This window comes from Oryx dammah, unplaced genomic scaffold, assembly GCF_014754425.2.
Source record: "Oryx dammah isolate SB20612 unplaced genomic scaffold, SCBI_Odam_1.1 HiC_scaffold_8, whole genome shotgun sequence".
NCBI lineage: Eukaryota > Metazoa > Chordata > Mammalia > Artiodactyla > Bovidae > Oryx > Oryx dammah.
This window is the reverse complement of record NW_024070192.1, coordinates 19,397,187-19,411,791: the sequence shown is the minus strand read 5'-3', so window position 1 is coordinate 19,411,791 and position 14,605 is coordinate 19,397,187.

Below are 14,605 nucleotides of genomic sequence, written 5' to 3'. Positions count from 1 at the left end.
AGACCTTTCCCTCCAATAAGGTCAACTTGTGAAAGTAACAGGAGTTGTGGCATCCGGGTTCCTGCAAGTAAAACCACTCTTTACTCCAGGACTTTTCTAGAGACCCTGAAGCTGAATGTTTTTCTAGGGATCTACAGATGTGGACATGATTAAACACAGGATAAAATGTGTAGACGGGTTGAGGGGTAACAGGGTCGGGGTCTGGCAGAGGCGGGGTCTGACAGGGAGCCACCAATTGTAAGAGTTTGGGAGACAAACTGCCCCCCTCCACCCAAAGGTTCTGGATGTACTTAACATGTTGTTAAATCACCAGGGAGAGGAAGGAGTAAAACAAAACACATTCTTCGATGAACAAACAGAGAACATAGTTCAGACACACTGCGTAACACTGGTGCTTAACTCCGCTGAACTAGGACTTGACTTCTTTGGAGAAGACAGAAGAAATGAGATTCGTCTTTGATGTCTCATCACTACAAAATTCAGTGTCCGATACTGTTGGTGCAGGCTCCTGTTGTAATTCCTGTGAACTTTTGATGAAAAAAAAGAATCCAAATTTGATTGTGTCTTACTGCCCAAGTTAAGACTGAGAAAGGAAAAAATTCATTCCAGGCCAAATAGCCTTCAGATGATAAGGTAAGAATTCACTAGAAAAAAAAATGACTTTTAAAATGATGTGTAAACTTTAATAATAGTTCATTCCAGCGGATGTGTTTCCTTGTTTACTAGTTGTTAAAAATTAATTCATACTCAAGATAATATTATTTTAAAAAATACTTGATATACCCCTGAACTTGCCACAAATATCTATCCATCTCCTTCCTATTTTTTTCCCCTTCCTGTTTTCTCACAGCTCCATGCTGTTAGTTTCTTGCTATGACTGTCCAGTTTTCCATTCTGAACTCTTGCATTCCTAGCTTTTTTTTTTTTTAAAGTGTGAGTCTACTGTAGGCCTGACTTTGTGAAAGTAATTGAAGAAGTAATGTTATTTTGGTAAATATTTATTTGGCATCTCTGATACATTCTGGCCTCTGAAATCTAATTTCCTCCTCCCTCCCCATTAAAAAAAATATATCCCCACCACTTGGCTGGTTATTGGTGAGCTCTCAGCAAGATCTGAGGATTGATGTGCCAGGGGTCTGATTCCAAACAAGTTTTTTTTTTTTTTTTTGCCATGCCATGCAGCATGCAGGATCTTAGGCCTGAACCCAAGCCCCCTACAGTGGAATCAGAGAGTGCTAACTACAGGACCATCAAGGAAGTTCCTCCAAACAGGTTTTAAAACTCAGCATGTCTTTTGAGCAAACTCCTGGAGATAGTGAAGGACAGGGAAGCCTGGCATGCTGCAGTCCATGGGTCACAAAGAGTCAGACAATGGCTTAGCGACTACACAACAAATGTCTTTTCTGCAACTCTTAGTCTCTCTAGATTCTAGAGCAAAGACTTCTGATGCCAGAGTTCATATTTTCCCAGGCTTTGGGACATAACCGTGAAGATGTTTTGCTGCAAAACCAAGCCCACTGGTTGATTTATAATTATCCACTTTCTGTGCTCAAATAGCTGTCGAAAGGGTCAGGCCCCAGAAGATATTACCATGACAACTTTACAGCAGTACACAACTTGCCAGTAATTCACAAGCAACTTGACAGCAGTCGTACCACCGTCAACTCTGAACAACATTTTCCTTTCCTCAAGATCCGCCTCCAAACTTTTTTGCCCAACACACATTTTACACAGTTGCAAACTTTCCATTTGGTGTTCTTTGTCACTTAAAATAATCTACGCATTCCCTAGAGCCAGCAGAGGCTACATTCCCATCCTTGAAAATCGTTGCCTGGTATTTCCTCATGTCACTATACCATAATTTGCCGAGCCATTCCCTTATTTGGCGTTTGGCTTATTTCCAATTCTTCACTCTTATAAATAGCAGCATACGAACATCTTAGTACAAATCACATTTTTTTCCCCTTTTGGGTTATTTCCTTGGGGTATATTCCCCAAACTGATAATACTGGGTTAAAGGGTTTGAAAAGTTTCATGGCAGTTGTTACTCACTGCCAGAATGTTCTCTAGGCAGACTGTGGTATATTTAGGTTTTTCAGATATTTAATGTTTCCCATGAAATACAATAAAGTTACCTTTTATCTTCTCTTATTTTTCCATAATCTTCAGTAGGGGAGGGAGTTACAAAATTTCAAAACAAAACAAAAATAAGGATGGAAGAAATCTGTATAGACAGAGATGAGCTCTTTTAAGCTAACTTGATACAGTGCTACCCTACAAGTGCTGGAGTGAAACAGCTGTATTCCAGGCAGAATAGAAAATGACATTAAGGTTCTAGGAATTCATGTCAGCTGAGGATATCTGAGGCTGAGATAGTTTCAGGGAAAAATTAAAGCTGGCAAGTGGCAAGATCAGGAAGACTTGGTAAGAAGGGTGGGGAGAAAGGTAGAAAGTAAAAAGAAAGAATGGTGCTTTCTTGTCATTGATGCTTTTGCGGTGATGGCACCAGCAGAGGGAGAAATAACCTGATTTTGTGCCTTTGAGATTTAGATTAATCACCATCTGTAGGTGACTTCTAAGGATTGTGAATGCTTGAGGACCTTGGTCTCCTTGGTTTAAGAATCAAAACAAAAATAAAACAAAACAAAAATAACCTACTGAGTCATCCTTACCATCTGGTTCCTGAAGCTAATAATAGTGATGATGATGGTGGCAGTGATGGTAATAATGACATGATAAATGTGGTGGTGGTGATGGTCATGGTCATGGTGGTGATGGTGGTGGTGATGGTGGTGGTGATGATAATGGTGGTGACAATGAGGTGCCTACCACTTTTCTGAAGACTTTACACATTTAACTTGTTCCATCCTCCCAATACCCTTTGTGATCCCCACTTTACAGATGAGGAGGCAGAATCGGAAAGTTAGGGAACTTCCTCAAAGTCACCAAATGAGTAAGCCAGATTCAAACCCAAGCAATTGACCACCATACCTGGGCTCTGACCACTGTACCATACTGCCCTAGGTACTACAATAGAAAAATAGCTTGTGTATGGCTATGCAGTAGGATATATGCAATAGAATATCCAACTTTAGGGTCTTTAGAAAACTTCTGAATGTTAAAATTATTTCTGGTTCCTGTCTACTCATCTAAATTGAAACAATGTGCTATTCAAACATGTCTTGTTTAAATTTAAACTATCAGTGGGTCTGTGTGTATATATAGCAATATCATTTTAAGTGCCTAAGAAAAATGAAAGAAATACACCAAAATGTTGGGTATTTTTTTCTTCTTTCCATGTTTCTATTTTTTCTCAATTGTTCTATACTAAGCAGGTGTTACCATTTTCCCCCACTCTTTATTTTGAAAAAAATTTTAAATAAAAAATAAAGTGCAATGAATTTCAATATATGTTTCATCTAAATCATCAACTTTTCACATTTTGTCTTATTTGCCTATCACTCTCTCTCACTAGGCACTTATAGGTATAGATAGACACATTTCTTATTTTTTTAATCATTTATTTAAGGGTAATTTGCAGACCTCAAAACTCCTTTGCTTTTAAGTACTTCACATAGCTCCTAAGAACAAGGACAGTCTCTTACACAACCACAGTCATATGCATTCCTTTTTCATCCGAAGAACTTCAGTTTAACAAAAACAGATAATTATAAATAAACTAAGGCAAACTAAACATTTTCTGTTTCAATACCTTGCACTCCCTGTTATAAGAACTTTCCTTACTCTCGGAAGCTCACCTGCCCTGCCTTATCCTTATCCTCATACCCAACCATGCCCCATCCCTGCCTGGGAAACTTCCAGAACACTTTTGACTTCCAGACATCTGTGAGCCCAAGTTTCCTGTCAGTGTTCTGAGTATCAGTGGTATCAATCTTGGTATCAATCTACGCACTTCCTTCTCTGAAAGTCAAAAGTTTAATTATTCAATTAATATAACACTTAGATTACTATGAAAGTTAATATTTTTTATTTTGTTACTATAATAGAAATGTTAAAACTCTAAATATTTTCAATTATTTTTTCCATAAAATGTCTTATGGTTGCCAGTCAGGTAAGAAGCGTCCATCTTTTTTTTTTGGTATTTTAATTGGTATTATTATTGGTATTATTTTAATTGGTATTATTTTTAGTATTTATTTATCTATTGGCCACATTGGATGGCATGTGGGACCTTAATTCCCAGGCCAGGGATCCCTTGCATTGGCAGAGGGAAATGAAAAAATATTTTTTCATTTTTTTAACTAGAACAATTTACTCAACTAGAACAATTTATTTTTTCAACTAGAACAATTTATTCATTTAACAAGTATTTATTGAACCTCCACCACATCCCAGTCGTTATTGGAACTAAACTATTAATACCTAGCACTTTGGAGCATTTATTATGGCCCTGAAACGTCAATTAATAGCTGAATTAATTCTCACAACTATTACCATTCCCATTTTCCAGACAGGTAAACTGGGAAGTTAAGTAATTTGCTCAAGGTCCTGTAGCTCACTAGAATTCAGACCTAAACATCCACCTTCTGTCTAGAAGAGGCACCAGGCAATACTACTGGGGGGTGCCTTAACGGGATCCTTGCCTTAGATAGGGTTGGTTGGGGTCAAGAGACGGACCCAAAGGCAATTCCATTTTCCCGGCTTCTGGGCTCTAGCAGAGAAAATAGATAAAAGCAAGAAAAGTATGCCTCTGGGAGTGGGTAATTATTTCTGTAAAAACTGCCAATTGTCTTGGCCTTAAATTAGCTTCTAGGATAGTCTTGGTGATTCTGCTCCTTCTGGCCGCTCCTCCTCTGTCTCCTGGGGTGGATTGCTCATCCTCCTTCAGCCCCATGGCCAACGTTTCAAGAACTCAAAACTGTCTCAGGCCTCTTTTGGCCTCCTGTCTGGTCCAAGGTTTAAATTACCACCTGTGCCGTCTTCTGTTTACCCCTCCAGACGCCATCTCTGCCCTTTCTCCTCCCACTCTGGGCTCTGGAGGGGACCCTGGATGGACTACCTCAGGCTCCCTTTCCCTGTGCCTCTGTTTGGGTTGTTTTGTTTTGATTTTGAATTTTATTTCTTTTTGGCTGCACTGGGTCTTCCTTGCTGCTTCCGGGCTCTCTCTAGCAGAGAGCAGGGGGCTGCTCTTTGTCACGGCGAAGGGGCTTCTCACTGTGGTGGCTTCTCTTGCTTCAGTACTTGTGGTGCCTGGACTCAGTTGCTCTGCAGCATGTGGAATCCTCCTGGACCAGGGATCGAACCCATGTCCCCTGCATTGGCAGATTCCTGTCCACTGGACCATCAGAGAAGTCCCCATTTGGATGTTTCTGGTGGGAAGTGTAAACAAGAGACCAGAGGGGAGGAGGTGGGCCAGGGGATCTATTTCTGAAGGCAGTGTCCCTATACCAAAGTCCACAGCTACTGTTAGGCTCCTCCCCTCTGCACACAGTTCTCTCTTTCAGTAACGTTTCAGGCCTGGAAGGGTTAATGGTTCCCCATTTGCAAGCCCCAGAACGCTACTCTCTTTTGTAATAGATTTCCTTCAACCCGACTCACAATTTCCTTCAACCCGACTCACAATTTTATAAACAGCACCTTTATTAAACTCTCCTCAAAGTAAACAGTTGGAGCATACATCTGCTTCCTGCCGGACCTCTGCTTATCTCCCAGTGACTGTCAAATTAATTATCTCCTTCCAGAATAATCTCCACTGCTTTCTATTCTACTCACTTAAATTTCTCACAGTGCCTCACACTCAAAACACCCAAGCCTGGTATGGTGTGATAAAAAATATACGTGGTCTTTGTCCCTGGTTTTTGGCAGAGTTCCTAAAACCCTTGGAATTTCTAAGTGATAAGAGCAATAAAATTGTCTTGATATTCATAACAAATCCCTTTCAACCACACCCTAGTTTATGTTAATGAGGTGACTGTTGGTAAGGATGGGGTCCGCTTGCTAGGGGAACCAACCACTTGATTAGAAGGTTGGAACTTTCAGTCCCGCCCTCCTGACCTCCCAGGAAGTAAAAGGGACTGGATGTTAGATCAACTGCCAACAGGCAATGATGTAATCGTTCATGCCTATGTAATGCTGCTGCTGCTGCTAAGTTGCTTCAGTCGTGTCCGACTCTGTGCGACCCCGTAGATGGCAGCCCACCAGGCTCCCCCATCCCTGGGATTCTCCAGGCAAGAACACTGGAGCGGGTTGCCATTTCCTTCTCCAATGCATGAAAGTGAAAAGTGAAAGTGAAGTCGCTCAGTCGTGTCCAACTCTTAGCGACCCCAAGGACTGCAGCCCACCAGGCTCCTCCGTCCATGGGATTTTCCAGGCAAGAGTACTGGAGTGGGGTGCCATTGCCTTCTCCAGCCTATGTAATGAAGCCTCCCTAAAAACCCAAAAGGATGGTCTTTGGAGAACCTCTGGGTTGGTGAACGCAAAGAGATCTGGAGAGAGGGGTGTGTGTGGAAAGCATGAAAGTTCCATGACTTTTCCCCATGCCTTGCCCTTGGCATCTATTCTGTCTGACTGTTTCTGAGTAAATATCCTATTATAATAAATCGTAATTTAGTAAGTAAAGTGTTTCTCTGAGTTCTCTGAGCCACTTTAGCAAATTAATAGAACCTAAAGAAGGGGTTGGTGGAACTTCTGATCTGTACCCAGTGAGTCAGAAGCACAGGTGAAAACTTGGGCTTAAGACTGCCCTCTGGGGACTTCCCTGGTCATTCAATGGTTAAGAATCCACCTTCCAATGCAAGGCACATGGTGCTGCAAATAAGACCTGGAGCAGCCAAAATAAATAAATAAATATTTAAAAATATATATATACTGGCCTCTGGGGAAGCCATGAAGCTCAGCCTCCCTCCCCACTCCCCAAGAGAAAACTGGCCTCTGAATGGAGGGTTAAGGGGAGGACAATCTTGTAGAACTGAGCCCTTAAACCTCAAACTCCAGGTAGACGGCGTCAGAATTGAATTGAGTTGTAGGACACCCAGGCTGTGTCCCAATAATTGCTTGTTGGATGTTTGGGGAAACACCCGCATACACACATTGGAACTGGGTCCAGAACCCACCTTCCTCCGGGTCTGTGCACTACAGCCTGGTTCTTCCTGGCTTTTGCATAGCATTCTTCTCAAAACACTCTTCCTCCACTTCACACAGAAAATTCCTCCCCTTCGATATCACTTTCTCAAGGAAAGCACCCCTCACCCCAAGCCTAGATCAAGAGCCCCTGTTAATCCCATGCCAAGTCTCCCTTTACCTTCCTCTCTAGCTAGTGTCAGTGTGTGGCTTATAGAGTCACATCTGTCTTCTCCACTAGACTCTAACCCCCATGAGGGCAGTTTGCACCTGCTCGGAACACCATAGAAAGTGACTTCAGGAGAAGGCCTCTGAAAGTCTGTTGACTGATAGATGAAAAATAGACAGCTATTTGCTGGGGAAATAGTTGAAAAAAATAAAACAGCTAACAAATTATAGATTTAAGTAACTTCAAGTGCCACAAATGACTCAACCAAGAAGACATTCTTAGGCTCCCAACTGAAAATTAGAAAGAGGCTGAAAACCCAAAGGACCAGTTAGACGATGGAGAAACTTTGGCCTCTGGGTTCCCAGGAGAGGTTTACTTCCCAGTAAGTGGAGAACAAACTCTCGAAGCAGCTGATGACAAGGAAGTCATGATTAAGAGACTTGCTGCTATTTTTTAAGATAGACTGATTCCCAAAGATCCCAGGGCAAGACAGAGTGTGAACTGAATCCTGTTTAACCCTGAGGCTTTCAGGTAGGATGTGATCTTTTTGTTGAAGGTCGCAGACTTCTTGGTGGTGACCTCTTGCCTCAGCCTCTGTGACGTTCCAGTTCCCTGTCCCCTTTAGGATGCTTTGGACATCATGAAAGCAGAAAAAACATCCACAAACACCCAGTGATAACAGAACTCACTAGATAGTTGCACTTCAGTGGTTACATGTCTTAATACTACGGATGTCCATGTTCACCTTCCTCATCGCTGTATGTATTTTTATTACTTCTTTGTGTTCCCTTTCCAGGATTATCTGACACTCTCCTAGGTTCACAGCAGTTTTTTTCCCCCTATATCTTCGCAAGGTTACAGTAATTTTCAGAACCAAGAGAAAAAATACTTCTTTCTCTGACCAGCCAAGATTAGGTTTCTGCATTATAAATCATTTGATTCTGGACCAGGATATTATCCATATATATATCCATGGTTTTTCTATCCAACCCAAGCTCCTCTTTTCTATTTAAATTTGACTTGCTACATCAATAGATTGTACAAATTCATCCCTTGGAGTCCAGTGTCTCTCACCATAATAGTGCATTCTACAATTTTACTGAGCCAAATCCTACTGTCTCATCATATGAATGTATGAGTAGTATTGACCAGGTCTGTTTCAAGTATTAAAAATGTATGTGTGCTTTATCGCATCTCATTATGACTAACAATGAGCTTTGGAGGTTTCCCCTGCAGAATATTTGGGTAATTCTTCATCTTAGAAAACTTTGGGATTGATCCACTCTGAGATCTCCACACACATAATTTCTGTTTATTGTGTGTGACCACTGATCTTGATCCATCTTTCCTGTTCTTGGTACAATTTCTACCTTTTTCCAGAACTATCCATCTCCCATTAATTTCTTGTGGTCACACTTTGCTAACTACACAGTAAAAAATGTATAAGCCTACTAATTTAATTTTAAAAATCCATATTTGTTGACACTCCTCTATTAATTAAAGCTAACATATTCTGGTATATTTATTCTTTTAAGAAATTATATGTCACACATTCAACTCATTTCAGTTCAGTTCAGTTCAGTTCAGTGGCTCAGTCGTGTCCGACTCTTTGTGACCCCATGAATCACAGCACGCCAGGCCTCCCTGTCCATCACCATCTCCCGGAGTTCACTCAGACTCACGTCCATTGAGTCGGTGTTGCCTCCAGCCATCCCATCCTCTGTCAACTCATTTCAGTCAATCATAATTGTTTTTTTCTTTTTTGATGTCAAAACTGCTGCATTTTAGTCAATGGTTTCCTTATCCTTCTACCGTTACCTGTCTGAAACCTTTGTTTTCTAGCCCTATCCTAAGTTTTCCTTACTCCAAGATGCAGAGTCATCCTTCAAGAAGTCTCAGGTCATTTCAGTGAGAGTCAGGGGTTGGCAGAAGTGCACCTCTTAATGGACTGCAGTCAGAAAAACATATTTATGTTAAAGGTCATGACTTCACAATGATTTTCCAATTAAAATTACATTTTTTTCTAGTGCAAAATCTTTTATTTTACCTACAGTATTTCTGCTTAAAGTTTGATTCCTTCACCCACAACATAATCATATTTCCTTCTTTTTGTTTCTCATATTCCTTGGCAACTACCAATCATGCCATCTCTTTGTTGACAGTCATGGCCATTGGCTTGGTCTCTTTGTTCTTGTTGAACAACCTGTCCTTTTACCACGAACAGCAGGAAATACACACCCACACACATGCACCCAGACTCACTGGCCAGGGCCAGCATTCTTGGAAGCAGCCTCCTAAAGCCAGCGATCCATTTAAGACAATGACTCCTTCTGGAGTAAAATCATAAGAGAGTTTCAGAGAATGTTTAGTTAATATTCTTTTTTGCTGAGTTGACATTTGAGAAGCTGCCATTTGTTCTCAAAGGGTATTTTAACTCAACCTTAAAAAAAGTCATAATTTTGGCTCTTCCTGATTATAAAAGTGTCACACATAGGAATTACAAAGAAGACTGTTTCCCTAAGAAGTGTTGGCAACTATGGAAATTATAAAGATGATAATAAGAGTCACTCCAACCTCATTACCCAAAAATAACTGCTGCTAACATTTTGAAATAAGAAGTATGGAATGAAACTGAAAGAGCTGCTGAACTTTGGACAAATATTTCATCAGATTCATTAGAGATTTCTCTAAAACCTTTTTAATATGAGAAATATTAAGAGCAGGTTGGTTGTTATGCTTTTTATTATTATTATCTTCAACTTACAGAGTTATAATGAAAAGTCATCATTCTGATTTAAAAGTCTGTACTCCAGTATTCTTGCCTAGGAAATCCCATGGACAGAGGAGCCTGGTGGGCGACAGTCCATAGGATCACAAAAGAGCTGGGACATGACTTAGCAACTAAACAACAACAAAATGGATCAATAGACCTTAAAGGAAAATTCAAAATTGAAAAAGTTTGTCCTTTCATGAGAAAACATCTCCTGAGTTAAAATGCCCTTCCAATAAAAACAGCAGAACAAAAACTGTGGGGTCCAAAGGTCTCAGAATTTCCCTAATTTTTTTCTTTTTTGTTTAGTATACTTTGTTTCAGGTAGTTAAACTTAGTCAACTGTCCCATAAAAATCAGAAGATCTCTCTGATGTCTAGCTGGATAATTACAAACCTACTTTTTAATTAAAAAAATTAAAGTTTAAGGGACTTCTCTGGCATTCCAATGATTAAGATTGTGAGCTTTCACTGCAGGGGACACATGTTCAACCCCTGGTCAGGGAAACAAGATTCCACATGCCTTGAGGTGTGACCAAACAAATACATGAATAAAACTTTAAGATCTAAGCTTACTTAGGTTCATTTTCCAAGAGAAAAGAATGGGGAAAGCTGAACTCTAGGCACGATATCCAGGACTGCTGTCAGCAGGGAAGCATGGGAACAGACACACTGTGCTTGCATCTGTGTGTGCTATGTCACTTCAGTCCTGTCCGACTCTTTGTGACCCTATGGACCGTAGCCCACCAGTTTTCTCGTGGGATTCTCCAGGCAAGAGCAGTGGAGTGGATTGCCATGCCCTCCTCCAGGGAATCTCCTCGACCCAGGGATTGAACCTGAGTCTCTTAGGTCTCCTGTAGCGGTAGGCTCTAAATAGCAGGTGGGTTCTTTACACTAGCGCCAGAGCTCCCCAAGTGCCCCTGCTGTCCTGACACCTCCTTGGGGACCCCCCCTAACTCAGCCACAGCACTGAAGAGCACAGCAAGGCCCCCCAGGATTCTGCTCCTGCCCCTCTTGGATCAACACCATCCTTCAAGGCCAGGAGTGGCCCTTTATCCCTCTCTCTCCCTCACTCCCACATCCAATGAGTCGGGAAATCCCAAGGGCTCTCTAACTTTAGAAGTGTATCCAGAACCTACCTCTTCCCATCTGCAGGAGGAATGGGAAGAAGCAAGGGGGTCTATCAGGGGGCTGATGTTGTCATCCAGGTCAGAGAAGATAGCATCAGCCCCCTGACAGACCCTCTTGCTTCTTGCCATTCCTCCTGCAGTCTTTTTTCATTAGAACAGCCATAGTGATTTTGAGGGGAATGGGAGCTGCACGGGGTCTTCACTGTGGCCTCCAGGGGCTTCTCTGTAGTTTTGGTGCTCTGACTTTTGTCTAGTTGAGGTGCACAGGCTTAGTTGCCCTGCAGCATGTAGGAGCTTACTAACAGTTCCCTGACCAGGGATGGAACCCGAGTCCCCTGCATTGGAAGGTGGATTCTTAACCACTGGACTACCAGGGAAGTCCCCATAGTGATTATTTTAAATTGAAAGCCAGACTCTGGGTCCTTGTGCTTAAGATGCTTCAGTGGGTGGGATGTCATTCAGAGTAAGAACTGCACTCCTCCTGGTTTGGAGGCAGTCGGGGGTTGGGGGTGGGGGGCGGGGAGGGACAAAGGACCTCATCTTGTTCCTCTGCTTCCCCTACAGCCCCACTCCTGCCACCACGGCTCCTTGAGGTCCCTGGAGCAGATCAGGCGCACTTCAGCCTGAGGGCTTGGCAACAGCTCCTCCCCTGCCCCCACGCCCTACCCTCAGAAACCTGCCTGCCTGATGCTCTCTTCTCTGTCGAATCTTTGCTTGAATCTCATCTTCTCAACAAAGCCTTCCATGAACACCCGATTTAAAATTTCCATTCCGTATTTTTCTCTCCCCGTTCTCACCCTCTGCATTCCCAATCCTCTTCTTTCCTGCTCCCTTTCTTTCATTTTCTCTTACTGATTAGATTCATTGTTTCTGATGTGTCCGCATTACTAAAAGATAATCTCTACTAGGGCAGGAACTGTTTTGTTCACTGGTGTATCCCAAGCACCTAAAATAATGCCTGGCACACAAAGGCACTCAATAAATACTTGTTGAAAATGCTTAGGGCTCATGCCATAGCAATTGGTAAATAATTTGAATATATCACCTAAAAAGATCCTGTGAAACTAGCCTATAAAAAGCAGTCAAAGGAAAAAGAAACAACAAAGTGCATCAGGGGAAACACTTGTGGTTAGCAACTATTATAAAGCCAAAATGACGGTTCACAAAATTAGAGCATCCATCAGTCCCCCTATCCCCACTCCCACCCCAAATTACCTGGCTGAAGGAGGCATGGCCTTCGTGGTATAGAAAATACTGCTCCTTCTGCTACTTCGGTTCTCAGGATCATTTATAAACTATATCCTGCTTTATTTTCAGTCCATGACTTTCTTGAACAGTGTGTCTCTGTGACATTTTTTTATTTTAGATGTTTCGAATCAGCTCTTGGAAGATTTCATGGTTCGTTGTTTTAGATGTTTCGAATCAGCTCTTGGAAGATTTCATGGTTTGTTGTCACGTAAAGCAGCTTTTCTTTCCTTGCAGTTCTCAGTTTCAATTTCTTACATCCTATTTTTTTCTCTTTCTTGAATTCTTCTCTTGTTTGGCTGGAGTTGATCCAACACACCAAAGCAAATAGTTTGTTTGTTCCAGAAAGGGAACACAAGCGGTAACCTTTCTGAGTTCTTGTCTGTCGAACAGTATCCCCGTTTTGTTCAGGTCTAGAATTTTGACAAGTTTATATTCCAGGTGATTACTGACGCCATCAGAGGCCAGTCTGCAGCCACAACTTTCTGCACACGTTACCCAAGCTCCCTCTGTATTCTCAGAGGCTCCTTTCTCACAGTGGCTGTGAAATCACATCAAAACTGTTGAAGCCAGCTCTCCAAGATGAATATATTCTACACTTGTCAGAAGTAGTGAGCAAGTTGAATGTGTGTCCATTACGTTATGAGTTCATCAGCCTATCTTGCCATAAAAGCCTGCTCTAAAGGAGTTTATAAAAATTGGTCTTACAAAGCAAATTAGCTTAGAGCAAAGGTAACTGAAATAGCCAGAAATACAAAATGTTGCTGTTGTTTTTTGTCAATAATCAAGATGTGAAGGGGACTTCCTTGGTAGTCCAGTGGCTAAGACTCTGCACTCCCAATGCAGGGGGCCCGGGTTGGACCCTTGTCTGATCCCTGGTTGGGGAACTAGATCCCACATGCCACAACTAAGACCCAGTGCAACTAAATAAATACAAATAAAAATTTTTTTAAAAAGACATGAAAAGGGCTGTAGGGAGTCAAGAAGCTGAAAAAAAAAAATGAGTTAAAGATGCAGAATTTCAGGAAGACTGAGAAAATTTGAGAGATAACCTGGAGGTAACATTCAAGCCTCAGCTTTTAAAAAGATGAAAAAAAAGAAAAAATATCCCTTGTTGTCTTGCAGTAGCCCTTGATAACAGCAATATAGAGGAATTCAGGGGTGTGGTGGGGGGGAACCTGGGAAATGGGAATAACAAATGCTATTTTCTTTTTTGTGTGTGTTTGTTACATAAATTAAGTCATTTATTATTGGCTATCCATGTTTCAGATGATGAAACTACTACTGGCCTTGGTATATGCCTCCCGTCGTCTCATGCAGACGTGACTGTGACTGCAGATGTGGGCTTAGAGGCAACAACAGCTACCATTTTCATACAGGAACCACAGTAACACATCGCCACAACTCAGCTCTTCATTTCAGTTCCCTCTCCAGAAGGAGCAACTGTGCTTGGTGTGCTGACTGATGGAGATTTCCTTCACCACTCTTTCCAGGGAGGCATCAAAACAAGTCCCATATTTACTGATGACTCTGAACTTCTTAGTGTGTTTAGCCTCATCATTGCCAACTAAGGCTGAGCCCAGAGACCCGGATGCCATTTTCTGGATTAAGTTAGGATTCAGCACTATTCAGAATCTCTGGTCTTGGTGGAATCAAGGGCATAAAATATCAAGCATCAACTTGACCAGGGCAGTGCTGTGCTTAGTCGTTCAGTCGTGTCTGACTTTTGGCAACCCCATGGACTGCAGCCCACCAGGCTCCTCTGTCTATGGGGATTCTCCAGGCAAGAATACTGGAGTGGGTTGCCATACCCTCCTCCAAGGGATCTTCCCAACCCAGGGATTGAACCCAGTTCTCTCGCATTGCAGGCGGATTCTTTACCATCTGAGGCACCAGGGAAGCCCAGAGAAGGGTTAAAACTCCCCAAAACACAAATGACAAATCCTTTCCAGAAGCCTGCACCTTGTCTCTTGATTCCCTATTGGCTTCTTGAGAACTAACTGCTCCATGTCCCACACACAAGATCTTCAGAAGCCACAAGGGACCACGACGTGGAGCAGTCTGGCTGAATCAGCCGGGGCCTCCTTTATCTTTTTCCTGGCAGAGGCCTGGGCAACCCTAGGCTCACAGCACCCTCTGCTGTCAAACTCCAGAAACGGTGCCTTGGTGTTGAGACCGAGACTGCTAGAAGGTTCTGGTCTGGGGCAAAGAA